At 52.0% G+C, this 12,500-nt stretch overlaps 1 pseudogene across 1 annotated transcript in view; it reads left to right on the top strand.

Moving 5' to 3' along the window:
• Positions 1–12,500, top strand: part of LOC310804637 — a 42,055-nt pseudogene that overhangs the window by 23,791 nt on the left and 5,764 nt on the right. The window contains exons 28-38 of the transcript in view: positions 61–272; positions 2,082–2,286; positions 3,083–3,179; positions 3,350–3,578; positions 4,007–4,135; positions 6,986–7,105; positions 8,761–8,845; positions 10,177–10,251; positions 10,464–10,595; positions 11,203–11,361; positions 12,204–12,284. The product of the transcript in view is annotated as an uncharacterized misc_RNA (transcript). The remainder of the gene's footprint in view (positions 1–60; positions 273–2,081; positions 2,287–3,082; positions 3,180–3,349; positions 3,579–4,006; positions 4,136–6,985; positions 7,106–8,760; positions 8,846–10,176; positions 10,252–10,463; positions 10,596–11,202; positions 11,362–12,203; positions 12,285–12,500) is intronic.

The following is a 12,500-nucleotide window of genomic DNA, read 5'->3' as shown; positions in this document are numbered from 1 at the left end:
CCTCCCCTCTCCCTCTCTCTCTCCCCCCCTCTCCCTCCTCTCCCCCCCCTCCTCCCCCAGACCTGGAGAGTCACGAGGAGCTGGAGAAGAAGAGGATCCGTCGTATCATCTCCACAGACTTCCCCCTCTACTTCGCCGTGGTGTCCCGCGTCCAGCAGGAGAGCGACCTCATTGGCCCAGAGGGAGGTCAGCTGAGCAGCAAGCTGGTGCCTCACGTCCAGGCCATCTTCCCCGAGACCGCCGTCACCAAGAGAGTACGGCTGGGGCTGCAGGTGAGGAAGAAGATGAGGAGGAGGATGATGGGAGAGGAGGAGGAGGATGGGAGAGACTTATCACAGAGACAGTTCTGTGCCTGTCACAGTCACGGCCCTCCTTGTGAGGAGGAGGAGGGGGAGGAGGAGGGGGGGAAGAGAAGGAGGAGGATGGGAGAGGAGGAGGAGGATGGGAGAGGAGGAGGAGGATGGGAGAGGCTTATCACAGAGACAGTTCTGTGCCTGTCACAGTCACGGCCCTCCTTGTGAGGAGGAGGAGGGGGAGGAGGAGGGGGGAAGAGGAGGAGGAGGATGGGAGAGGAGGAGGAGGAGGGGGAGGAGGAGGGGGTCACAGTCACGGCCCTCCATCTCCTTCCACTCAGCTTCGTTTGCCGTGTTTCAGAGAGAACGCCAGACGAGTTTCAGGCAGAAACAGAGCATTGATTACTTTATCTTATGATGACTGATGGATAGATGATTCACTTACTTAAACAAATGTATTTGTTGTAAGTCTCTTTGGATAAAGGCGTCTGCTAAATGCCATAAATGGAAATGGAAATGTTAATCCATGTGCATTGGTGCACCTCAAGAAGAGGGTTGTTTTCAACAACAAATCCCTCAAAGTCCAGATTCAGGGTTTGATTGAATAGGCTCTGTTCCAAACGCAGCCTCCTCAGTCACCGCCACGCCCTGCCAAATGAGACAGGGTGGCAGCACAGGGACAGGGAGCTGGCAGAGGCCGGAGCTGACCGCCGTCCAGACGCCACAGAAACACACACGGAGAACTGGCTCTCACACACACTGACGCTACACCTCCACAGAAACACACACGGAGAACTGGCTCTCACACACACTGACGCTACACCTCCACAGAAACACACTCGGAGAACTGGCTCTCACACACACTGACGCTACACCTCCACAGAAACACACACGGAGAACTGGCTCTCACACACACTGACGCTACACCTCCACAGAAACACACACGGAGAACTGGCTCTCACACACACTGACGCTACACCTCCGTTTACCAGGACTATATTTGTCTCCTGTTTCCATGAGTGTGAGTGGTCCTCTGTGGTCCTCTGTGGTCCTCTGTGGCTCAGTTGGTAGAGCATGGCGCTAACAACGCTTAGGTTGTGGGTTTGATTCCTGCTGGGACCATATATACTGAAATGGATGAACTCACTGCAATGTAAGTCACTTTGGATAAAAGCGTCAGCTAAATGGCGTATATATATAATATTCAGTTGGTTGGATTTGGTTCTTCTCCACATTGTCCCTTATCTTCTACTTTGGTCATGATTTGTTTTTTTATTCATCAATTCTGACATTACATCCTTTTTTCTGAGTACTTTCCACGTGGTTGTTTTTTCTGATGAATAGGGATGTGAAGCGCCTGCATGTATTTTATTTCTCTTTTCACTTAGTGTTTCTCCTTCATCCAGACACTCATGCCCACTTCAGCCCTGATCTGAGCTCTCAGCTCCTTGACAGAGGTGATGAAGTGGTGTGTCTCTGTGTGTATGTGATGAAGTGTGTGATGAAGTGGTGTGTGTGTGTGTGTGTGTGTGTGTGTGTGTGTGTGTGTGTGTGTGTGTGTGTGTGTGTGTGTGTGTGTGTGTGTGTGTCTAAGGTGTGGGATTATCTAGAGTTCTTCTGCCCTCTTTTCCATCCCTTTGTTCCCTGAGCGCTGTCCTCTAAGTCTTCTCTGTCCTCTATTTGTTCATGTCTTTTCCTCCTCTTTTCCCTTTCTTAACTTCTCTGTACAGAACATCCTGTTCTCTTTTCATCCCTTCTTCTGTCTCTCTCTGCCCCTCCCACTTTCAGGCTCAGCCAATCCCGGACGAGCTGCTGACTCAGCAGCTCGGTAACCAGGCGACCTTCAGCCCGGTGGTGACCGTGGAGCCACGCCGACGCAAGTTCCACCGGCCAATCGGATTGCGTATCCCGTTGCCCCCGTCCTGGAGGGAGAGCGTCCGGGACGCTGGGGAGGGGGACACCACCAGCCTGCGCCTCCTCTGCAGCGTCATTGGTACGGTCCAGAGACCATCTGTCTGTGTGTCTGTCTGTGTGTCTGTCTGTGTGTCTGTGTGTCTGTCTGTCTGTCTGTGTGTCTGTGTGTCTGTCTGTCTGTCTGTCTGTCTGTCTGTGTGTTTGTGTGTCTGTCTGTGTGTCTGTGTGTCTGTCTGTGTGTCTGTCTGTGTGTCTGTGTGTCTGTCTGTTTGCCTGTCTTTCTGTGTGTCTGTGTCTGTGTACCTGTCTGTCTGTTTGTCTGTGTGTCTGTGTGTCTATGTGTCCTGTCTGTATGTCTGTGTGTCTGTCTGTCTGTCTGTGTGTCTGTGTGTCTGTCTGTGTGTCTGTGTGTCTGTCGGTGTGTCTGTGTGTCTGTCTATGTGTCTGTGTGTGTGTCTGTCTGTGTGTCTGTCTGTGTGTCTGTGTATGTGTCTGTGTGTGTGTCTGTCTGTGTGTCTGTCTGTGTGTCTGTCTGTGTGTCTGTGTGTCTGTCTATGTGTCTGTGTGTGTGTCTGTCTGTCTGTGTGTCTGTGTGTCTGTCTGTGTGTCCGTATGTCCCCCTCTGCATTGTCATTGGTACGGTGCAGAGTCTCCCTGTAATAATGTCCTCCATTTAACTTAACTTTGGTTCAGAGCCAGCTGTTGTTGACAGGAGGGTGTGAAGGTGAGGAAGGATGCAGTCTGGAGCCAGAGAACACACTACTGTTCTGGATTAGGGGTCGGCACTAGAGCTGCTCTCCAAATAGAAATGGAGAGAATGAAAAAGTGGAGGTGTAGAAATGGGGTGATGAAACGGTCCCGTCCCCCCCCCCCAGGTGGAACTGCGCCGGCCCAGTGGGAGGATATCACTGGCACCACCAAGCTGATGTACGCCCACAACTGTGCCAACTTCACCACCAACGTGTCTGCAAGGTGAGACACACACACACACACACACAGACACACACACACACACGCACACACACGCACACACACACACACACACACACACACACACACACACAGACTCTCTCTTTCCCCTCACCCCCTCTGTACCTCCCGCCTCCTCCTCCTCTCATCCCTCTCTCCTCTCCTCTCCCCAGGTTCTGGCTGGCAGACTGCCCGCGCACGGCCGAGGCGGTGACCTTCGCCAACCTGCTGTACCGGGAGCTGATGGCGGTGCCGTACATGGCCAAGTTTGTGATCTTCGCCAAGATGAACGAGGCCCGGGAGGGCCGCCTGCGCTGCTACTGCATGACCGATGACAAGATGGACAAGACCCTGGAGCTGCACGAGAACTTCAGCGAGGTGGCCCGCAGCAGGGACATAGAGGTTAGCCCAGGGGTCGGGGGGCAGGGGGCAGGGGTCGGGGGGCAGGGGGTCAGGGGGCAGGGGTCAGGGTTGGAGGGTCGTGTTAGGTGTCTTAACTCATTCAGTGCCGAGGGTGAATAAAGTCGCCACAAATGGTCAACGTTCTAGAGTGCCAAGGGAGATTTTATTCACCAAGAATGCATAAGTTCTGATGCTTCATTTTGTAGCCAATCAAAGTGTTGTTGCTTGGGAGATACCACATAAAACACTTGGCGAGCTACACTGTGCACAGAGGTGTCTCTGCAGACTGTTTCTCAGCTCCATTTTAGTCGAGGTCTATTTTGTCCGATGGCTGAGTGTGAACCGAAGTGTTTGGTAAAGGCTTAGACTGTTATTGATAATTCTGTTCTTATTGACGTCATGGTTCTCCTCTCTGCTGCCCCCCTCAGGTGATGGAGGGCATGCCCCTGCACCTGGAGTGTTCTGGTAACCTGGTGCCAGTGAGGAAAGCCACCCAGCAGCCACGCAGCTTCAGCTTCCAGGCCTTCAGGGACAACCGGCTGCCTGTGTCTGTCAAGGTCTGTCTTCCCCTCCTCCTCCCTGTCTCTCTACCGCTCTGTTCCTGTCTTCTGTCCTCCTGGAATATTCCATTTACGTTATTCTGTCCATTTAATGGAAATATTCGTCTGTCGGTCCGTCTGTCGTTTCGTTCGAGGACAGGATGTGTCGGTCGTTCTCTCTGTGTCTGTCGATCTGTCTGTCGATCTGTCTGTCCGTCAGTCACGATGTTTTGTTTTGTCGTGTTTTCCTGTCTTTCTGACTGACTGTCAATCTTTCGGTTTAGTGTGTTTGTACTTGTCTGTGTTTCTGACAATCTGTTTTTTCCTGATTTGTCGGTCGGCTGTGTGTCTGTCATTGTGTCTTCCAGACGTGTCTGTCTGTCTGCTGTACATCTGTCTGTCTGTCCATCTGTCTGTCTGGTTTCTGTGTATCTTCCTCAACCTATCTTGTGTGTCCTCTCCCATCCTGTCTCTCGGTTTCACTCTCAGTCTGAATCTTGAATCTCTCTCTGTCCTTGTTCCAACCAACATCTCTCTTTCACTGACATCTTGTCTTTCCATCTGTGTGTCTGTCTGTCTGTCTGTCTGTGTGTCTATCTGTCTGTCTGTGTGTGTGTGTGTGTCTGTCTGTCTGTGTGTGTGTGTGTGTGTGTGTGTGTGTGTGGGTGTCTGTCTGTCTGTGTGTGTGTGTGTGTGTGTGTGTGGGTGTCTGTCTGCCTGTGTGTGTGTGTGTGTGTGTGTGTGTGTGTGTGTCTGTCTGTGTGTCTGTCTGTGTGACTGTCTGTCTGTCTGTCTGTCTGTCTGTCTGTCTGTCTGTCTGTCTGTCTGTGTATATCTCTGTGTATCTGTATGTCTTTCTGTGTGTCTGTCTGTGTGTCTGTCTGTGTGTCTGTCTGTCTCTATATCTTTGTGTCTGTCTGTCTGTCTGTCTGTCTGTCTGTCTGTCTGTCTGTCTGTCTGTCTGTCTGTCTGTGTGTGTGGCTTTGTGCGTAGTGTGCGCTTTCCGTTCCGTGTCAGCCAGGCGAGTGGCTTGTGTGAAGTATTCTTCTCCATCGTGGCGTATCTACCTACCTACTTACCTACCTACCCACCTACCTACCTCCCTACCTACCTACCTACCTACCCACCTACCTACCTACCTACCTACCCACCTACCTCCATACCCACCAACCCACCTCCCTACCTCCCTACCTCCCTACCCGCCTACCCACCTCCCTACCTCCCTACCCGCCTACCCACCTCCCTACCTCCCTACCTCCCTACCCGCCTACCCACCTCCCTACCTCCCTACCTACCTCCCTACCTCCCTACCTACCTACCTCCCTACCTACCTACCTCCCTACCTCCCTACCTCCCTACCCGCCTACCCACCTCCCTACCTCCCTACCTCCCTACCCGCCTACCCACCTCCCTACCTCCCTACCTACCTCCCTACCTACCCACCTCCCTACCTCCCTACCTCCCTACCCGCCTACCCACCTCCCTACCTCCCTACCTACCTCCCTACCTCCCTACCTACCTACCTCCCTACCTACCTACCTCCCTACCTCCCTACCTACCTACCTACCTACCCACCTACCCACCTACCTACCTACCTACCTACCTACCTCCCTACCTCCATACCCACCTATCTACCTACCTACCTACCTCCCTACCTCCATACCCACCTACCTACCTACCTACCTACCTCCCTACCTCCCTACCTCCCTACCTACCTACCTACCTACCTACCTACCTCCCTCCCTACCTACCTACCTCCCTACCTCCATACCTACCTCCCTACCTACCTACCTACCTACCCACCTACCTACCTACCTACCTACCTACCTACCTACCTCCCTACCTCCATACCTACCTCCCTACCTACCTACCCACCTACCCACCTACCCACCTACCTACCTACCTACCTCCCTACCTCCATACCTCCCTACCCACCTACCTACCTACCCACCTACCCACCTACCTACCCAACTACCTACCCACCTACTTACCTACCTACCTACCTACCCACCTACCTACCTACCTACCTACCTACCTACCTACCTACCTCCCTACCTCCATACCTACCTCCCTACCTACCTACCTACCTACCCACCTACCCACCTACCTACCTACCTACCTCCCTACCTCCATACCTCCCTACCCACCTACCTATCTACCCACCTACCCACCTACCTACCCAACTACCTACCCACCTACCTACCCACCTACCCACCTACCTACCCCCCTACCCCTCTACCAACCTACCCACCTACCCACCTACCCCTCTACCAACCTAACAACCTACTCTCTCTGTAGCTGTAACTGCATGCATGACGTCCTTAAAAGAAACAACTCTTTTCACCTTCTTGCCTGCCTGCCTATCTTGCGGCCTTGCCTGTCTGTATGTCTGTCTCACTGTCTCTCTCTCTCTTTCTCACGGTCACTCTGTACTGTCTGGTCTGACAGACGTCCAGGTAAATGTGCAGGTAAATCTCTCTCTCTCGCCTGCCTATGGACTGCTTCCATCCCCCCCCCTCCCCCCCTCCTGTGTTTCTGCTCCACAGAACCAACGACATTGCAGGTTGCCTAATTCTCCCTCTGCTCTCTTTTTCTTCTTCCCCCTCTTTCTCTTTCACTCTTTTTTCACTCCATCCTAATTTCCACCTTTCTGGGATTTCTCTCTTTACCTGCTCTTTCTCTCCATCTCTCACTCCTCTTTCTTCACCCACCGATTCTCTCTCCTCCTGCCTCCTCCTTTCTCTTTCTTTCCTCTTTCTGGTTCTCTCTGTTTCTCTCCCTCCTCCCTCCCTCCCTCCCTCCCTCCCTCCCTCCTCCCCCCTCCCTCCCCCCCCCCCCCCTCCCTCCCTCCCTCTCTCTCTGTATCAGGTCAGAGACAGCAATAAGGAAGCCTCTGGGTTCCTGTCCTTCCTACGCAAGTCCACCAAGTACGAGGACGCACAACACGTGCTGTGTAACCTCAACATCACCATGCCCCCCTGCGTCAAGGTACACACACACACACACACACACACACACACACACACACACACACACACTCCCTAACCCTCCACCACTCACACGCTCTCAGGACCCCACTCAACCACTCTAAACCACTCCAATACACCCACGCCCCACTCCAATACACCCACTCCAATACACCCACTCCAATACACCCACAACCTACTCCAATACACCCACTCCAATACACCCACTCCAATACACCCACTCCAATACACCCACTCCAATACACCCACGCCCCACTCCAATACACCCACTCCAATACACCCACTCCAATACACCCACAACCTACTCCAATACACCCACAACCTACTCCAATACACCCTCTCCAATACACCCACTCCAATACACCCACTCCAATACACCCTCTCCCCACCCCTCTTGACCCCTCCTCTCCGGCAAGGATATGCAGGACCTCCCTTCTCCATTAGCAGTTCTGATTGAAGTCATTCGTCATTTCACGGAAATTATGAATGGAGTCGGGTTTTTTTTTAATGTAATTGCTTATAGATTAGTCCCTCTCCTCTAGACAGGATTTTAATCTCTCCTCGGGAGCTCAACGGGCTCTTCATCAGCTGCTCTGTGATCTACAGCTTTGAAAAGCTAAATAAAGAGGCCAAATTATACAGAGAATGGATCAGAAAGTGGAGATATGGGATATCTGCGGGAATATCTGTTTCTGAAAGGAGTCTGACTGGAGGCAGCTTATCGATTGGCTTCTCAAAAGCAGACATGAACTGAACGCACGCCGTCCTGCTTCAGCGCCACCATCCCCGTTCTATTTTAGCTTCATTTATCTCCACTCACAACAAGACAGATAAATTGCCACAAAACCACTCTGGGGCTGAGGACAAGAAACGACCTTGTAGAGAATACATAGAGAATACATAGAGAATACATAGAGAATACATAGAGAATACATAGAGAATACACAGAGAATACATGGTGAATACATAGAGAATACATAGAGAATACATAGAGAATACATAGGAATACATAGAGAATACATAGAGAATACATAGAGAATACATAGAGAATACATAGTGAATACCTTGTGAATACCTTGTGCTGTTTGCCTGTATTTCCTGTATATCGTACAGTCTGTATGAATATTTCTTACCTTGTTGTGACAAATCATAGTTTTTATCACCTGCAGAGCATACGGCTGTTAAAGTACAATAGAACGCTTATTAGGATCAACCTCTCAACAGGGCAGTGGAATACAGGGGAGGGAACAGAACAACAATACAGGACACAATATACAATCAACAGTCAAACTATCTGACAATAAGTGTGGCCCTGGGTGAAATATATTGCATTGTTTGTTGTTTGTTTGTGATTGCTGCATTGTTGAGGAGCTAGCCTGCCCTGAGCATTTCATAGCATCCCCTGTATTCTATGTATATAATAAATCAACTTTGATTTGATTTGATTCTTTTTTTTTTATTATTTATTTGATAAACAGATAAATAGTATACCTATAATGAGGCAGCAATGATGAACTGTTTAGTGGTGTAGAGACACTGTTTCTGGTGAGTGAGTAGTGTGTGTTTGTGTGACGATGTTGTGTTTGTGTGTGTGTGTGTGTGTGTGTTTGGTGTGACAATGTCATGTGTGTGTGTGTGTGTTTGTGTGCGTCCTAGGTGGTCGGCAGTGAGGAGCGCAGGCGAACTCTGACCCCCCTGGCCCTGAGGGAGCGCTACAGCGCCCTGAATGAGCCTGGTCTAGGTAAGCCCCTCCACGCCTGTCCTCCAGCCCCCTCCCTGCGGAGGAGACGGGCCCTGAATGTTGCACTGCCCCCCTGACCCCTGACCCCTGACCCCTGTCCCCTGACCCCCACCCCCACCCCCCCTGCTTCCCAGTCTCTGTATCTCTATATCTCTTGCGTACGCATGGCACTTTGGGCATTGGATGCGATGCACTGCTCTAGAACAGCATACGCCCCCCCAGACGGAACCGGACCCGTATGCTGGCGACACAGTGAATGTGCCAGAGATAAGCGGCCTCTCCAGGCCCCGGGCAGATCCATGGTAGCCTGGCCCGGCCCGTTACCGGCTCTCCGGGCCGCTCCGGTAATGAATGACCTTTGACCTTGTGATGATGGTGTGCATGGCGCCGGGCGCTCCGCTGCGAGTCCCGTTAGCATGGCGTGCGTTAGCACTTAGCTTAGCGCTGAGAATGGGCGTGACCTCGCAGCGGAGCCAGACAGAGGAGCCCTCTGATTGGCCCTGGGGGGGATGAGAACAGCGGCGAAGGAGGGGGTTGTTCATTGGTTCAGAGGTTAAAAGGTGGAGGTGTGTGGGCGTGGCCTTCTCTGTCTTGCTGAGCTCAGCGCTGCTACCGTGCACCTCTGTCCCTCTATGGTTCTGTTTGGCTACTAGACGGAACCGGTGTCTGAATCGGTGCCTCCTACTCCTATACTCTACCCGTATCTAACCCGCCCCGCCTGGCCCGGCCCGGCCCGGCCCACGGCCTGCTAACACTGATGATCGCATTATTGGCAAAAACATGTTGTACTCTGTGGGTGATATTGATTATTCCCGCACAACAGAACAGTGCTTTTGTCAAGGTAAGTAGGATTGCTATTATCTGTTTAATAGCAACAGGGTTGGGGTTGGGGTTCGGGACGGTGACTCATTTTGGTTTCAGGTTTTGAAGTAATGTTGGGAAATCTAAGAGAGATCTTTCATAATCATAATCCTTCAATATGACATGACCCTGTAATAAGGACTGTAAGGCTGTGTGGTTGTTTCTGGTGTGCTGGGGTTGACAGTAGTTACTAGCTACACGCTGACAGTGTGTGTGTGTGTGTGTGTGTGTGTGTGTGTGTGTGTGTGTGTGTGTGTGTGTGTGGTGTGTGTGGTGTGTGTGTGGTGTGCGTGCGTGCGTGCGTGTGTGTGTGTGTGTGTGTGTGTGTGTGTGGGGTGTGTGTGTGTGTGTGTGGTGTGTGTGCGTGTGCGTGTGTGTGTGTGTGTGTGTGTGTGTGTGTGTGTGTGTGTGTGTGTGTGTGTGGGGTGTGTGTCCCGTTGTGTTTCTGAACCTGCTGGTGTTTCTTTCAGCCACAGTGAATGCCATGGAGAGGACTGAGCTGAAGATCTCCCTGATCTCTGAACAGCTGGGCCTGAGCTGGGCAGGTCAGTGGCCCTGTGCCTGGATGTGTTTGTTTCCATACAGTACACGTTGCAACATAGTCTCCAAATGATAAAGATGATGATGAAGATACATCAGATACTGAGTGAGTGACTTTACTGTCTGCGTGTCTGTCTGTCTCTCTCTCTCTCGATCTGTCTCTCTCTCTCTTTTCTCTCCCTCCCTCCCTCCCTCCCTCCCTCCCTCCCTCTCTCAGAGTTAGCGCGGGAGCTGCAGTTTGGTGTAGATGACATTAACAGGATCCGGGTGGAGAACCCGAACTCTCTCCTGGACCAGAGTTCAGCTCTGCTCAACCTGTGGGCCGGCCGGGAGGGCAAGAGGGCCAAGAGTGAGTCTGTGTTCCTCTACATCAGGGGAGGCTGGCGGAGGTAGACATGGGAGGACGGGCTCATTGTAATACATGGAACGGAATGAGGAATGAGGAATGTTTGATACCATTCCACATTCCATTCCATGCATTACAATGAGCCCGTCCTCCGATTTCTACCTCCACCAGCCTCCCCTGCTCTACATATACTGTTCCTCTCATTCCTCTCATCCTCCAGACGTCCGTCTCTCTCTCCATCTCTGCATATTGTTTTCTTTTCCCTCTAAATGACATCTCTCTCTCTCTCTCTCTCTCTCTCTCTCTCTCTCTCTCTCTCTCTCTCTCTCTCTCTCTACAAGTCTATCTGTCTGACTATCTGACCCTCAACATGTCCCTCTCTCCTTCCCTCTTTCGTTGAGTTATTCCACTGTCTGAACTGTCTGGATTTATTTTTGTTCTTTTGTTGATGTTTAAAAATGCACCCCTCTCTCTGTCACCCCCCCCCCCCCGTGTTTAACAATGCACCCCTCTCTCTGTCCCCCCCCCCCGTGTTTAACAATGCACCCCTCTCTCTGTCCCCCCCCCCCGTGTTTAACAATGCACCCTCTCTCTGCCCCATGTGTGTCAGTGGAGAGTCTGTATGGGGCTCTGAAGAGCATCGACCGGTCAGACATCGTGAGTTCTCTGGAGGGTCAGGCCCCCCAGCCGGGGCCGGGGGGCTTAGAGGAGGGGGCCTGCAGGCTGGCCGCCCGAGACTCCACCCTGCTCTCCCCCAGCGTCATCAATGGTAAGATACACACACACACACACACGCAGGCAGTTACACACATACAGTTACACACATACACACACATACACACACACACACACACACACACACACACACGCACACACGCACATAGCAAGAGCAGACACATACAGTTACACACACACACACACACACACTCACACACACACACACACACACACACACACACACACACACACACACACACACACACACACACACACACACACCACACGCAGACACATACAGTTACACACACACCGCACGCAGACACATACAGTTACACACACCCACACACACACACACACACACACACACACACACACACACACACACACACACACACACCGCACGCAAACACATACAGTTACACACACACACACCGCAAGCAGACACATACAGTTACACACACACACACACACACACACACACACACACACACACACACACACACACACCTTACTCGAGTCTCCCCCACCGCCCTCAACGTAAACACACACCACATCCTACTGTACGTAAACAACAGTACTACCCCACTCCATATAACCAACCATACACCCCCACATCCTACTGTACGTAAACAACAGTACTACCCCACTCCATATAACCAACCATACACCCCCACATCCTACTGTACGTAAACAACAGTACTACCCCACTCCATATAACCAACCATACACCCCCACATCCTACTGTACGTAAACAACAGTACTACCCCACTCCATATAACCAACCATACACCCCCACATCCCTCCCCTATGGACCCCCAGCCCCCCCCCCCCCCCCCCCCCAGCCTGTGGGTGACAGTGACTGTTATGACCTTATCTCTGTTGCTCCACAAGAGGTCACGGACATGACGCGCCCCCGCGTCCCTATCCTAGTGCACAAGCCCCGCCTTATAAGGCACCTATTTTTCAGGAGGGGTAAGTGGGCCACTTTGGGCTGCATGGTTGACTGCTGCTGGTGGTGACGATGATTCTCAAAGTGATCCTTTGTGAGTGACGTCTGCGGAAAGGGGAGGTTTCCCCTCCACGCCCCCAATGAGACTGTTCTGTGTGTCCGCATGTCCTTGATCGCCCCTCAGTGCACCTCCCAGTGAGTGAGTCATTGTTAGTTGACCCTTTCAGACGCCTCGTGCG

The sequence above is a fragment of the Argentina silus genome, assembly GCF_951799395.1.
Source record: "Argentina silus genome assembly, chromosome: 5".
Lineage (NCBI taxonomy): Eukaryota > Metazoa > Chordata > Actinopteri > Argentiniformes > Argentinidae > Argentina > Argentina silus.
This window is presented reverse-complemented; position numbering and strand designations above follow the sequence as displayed.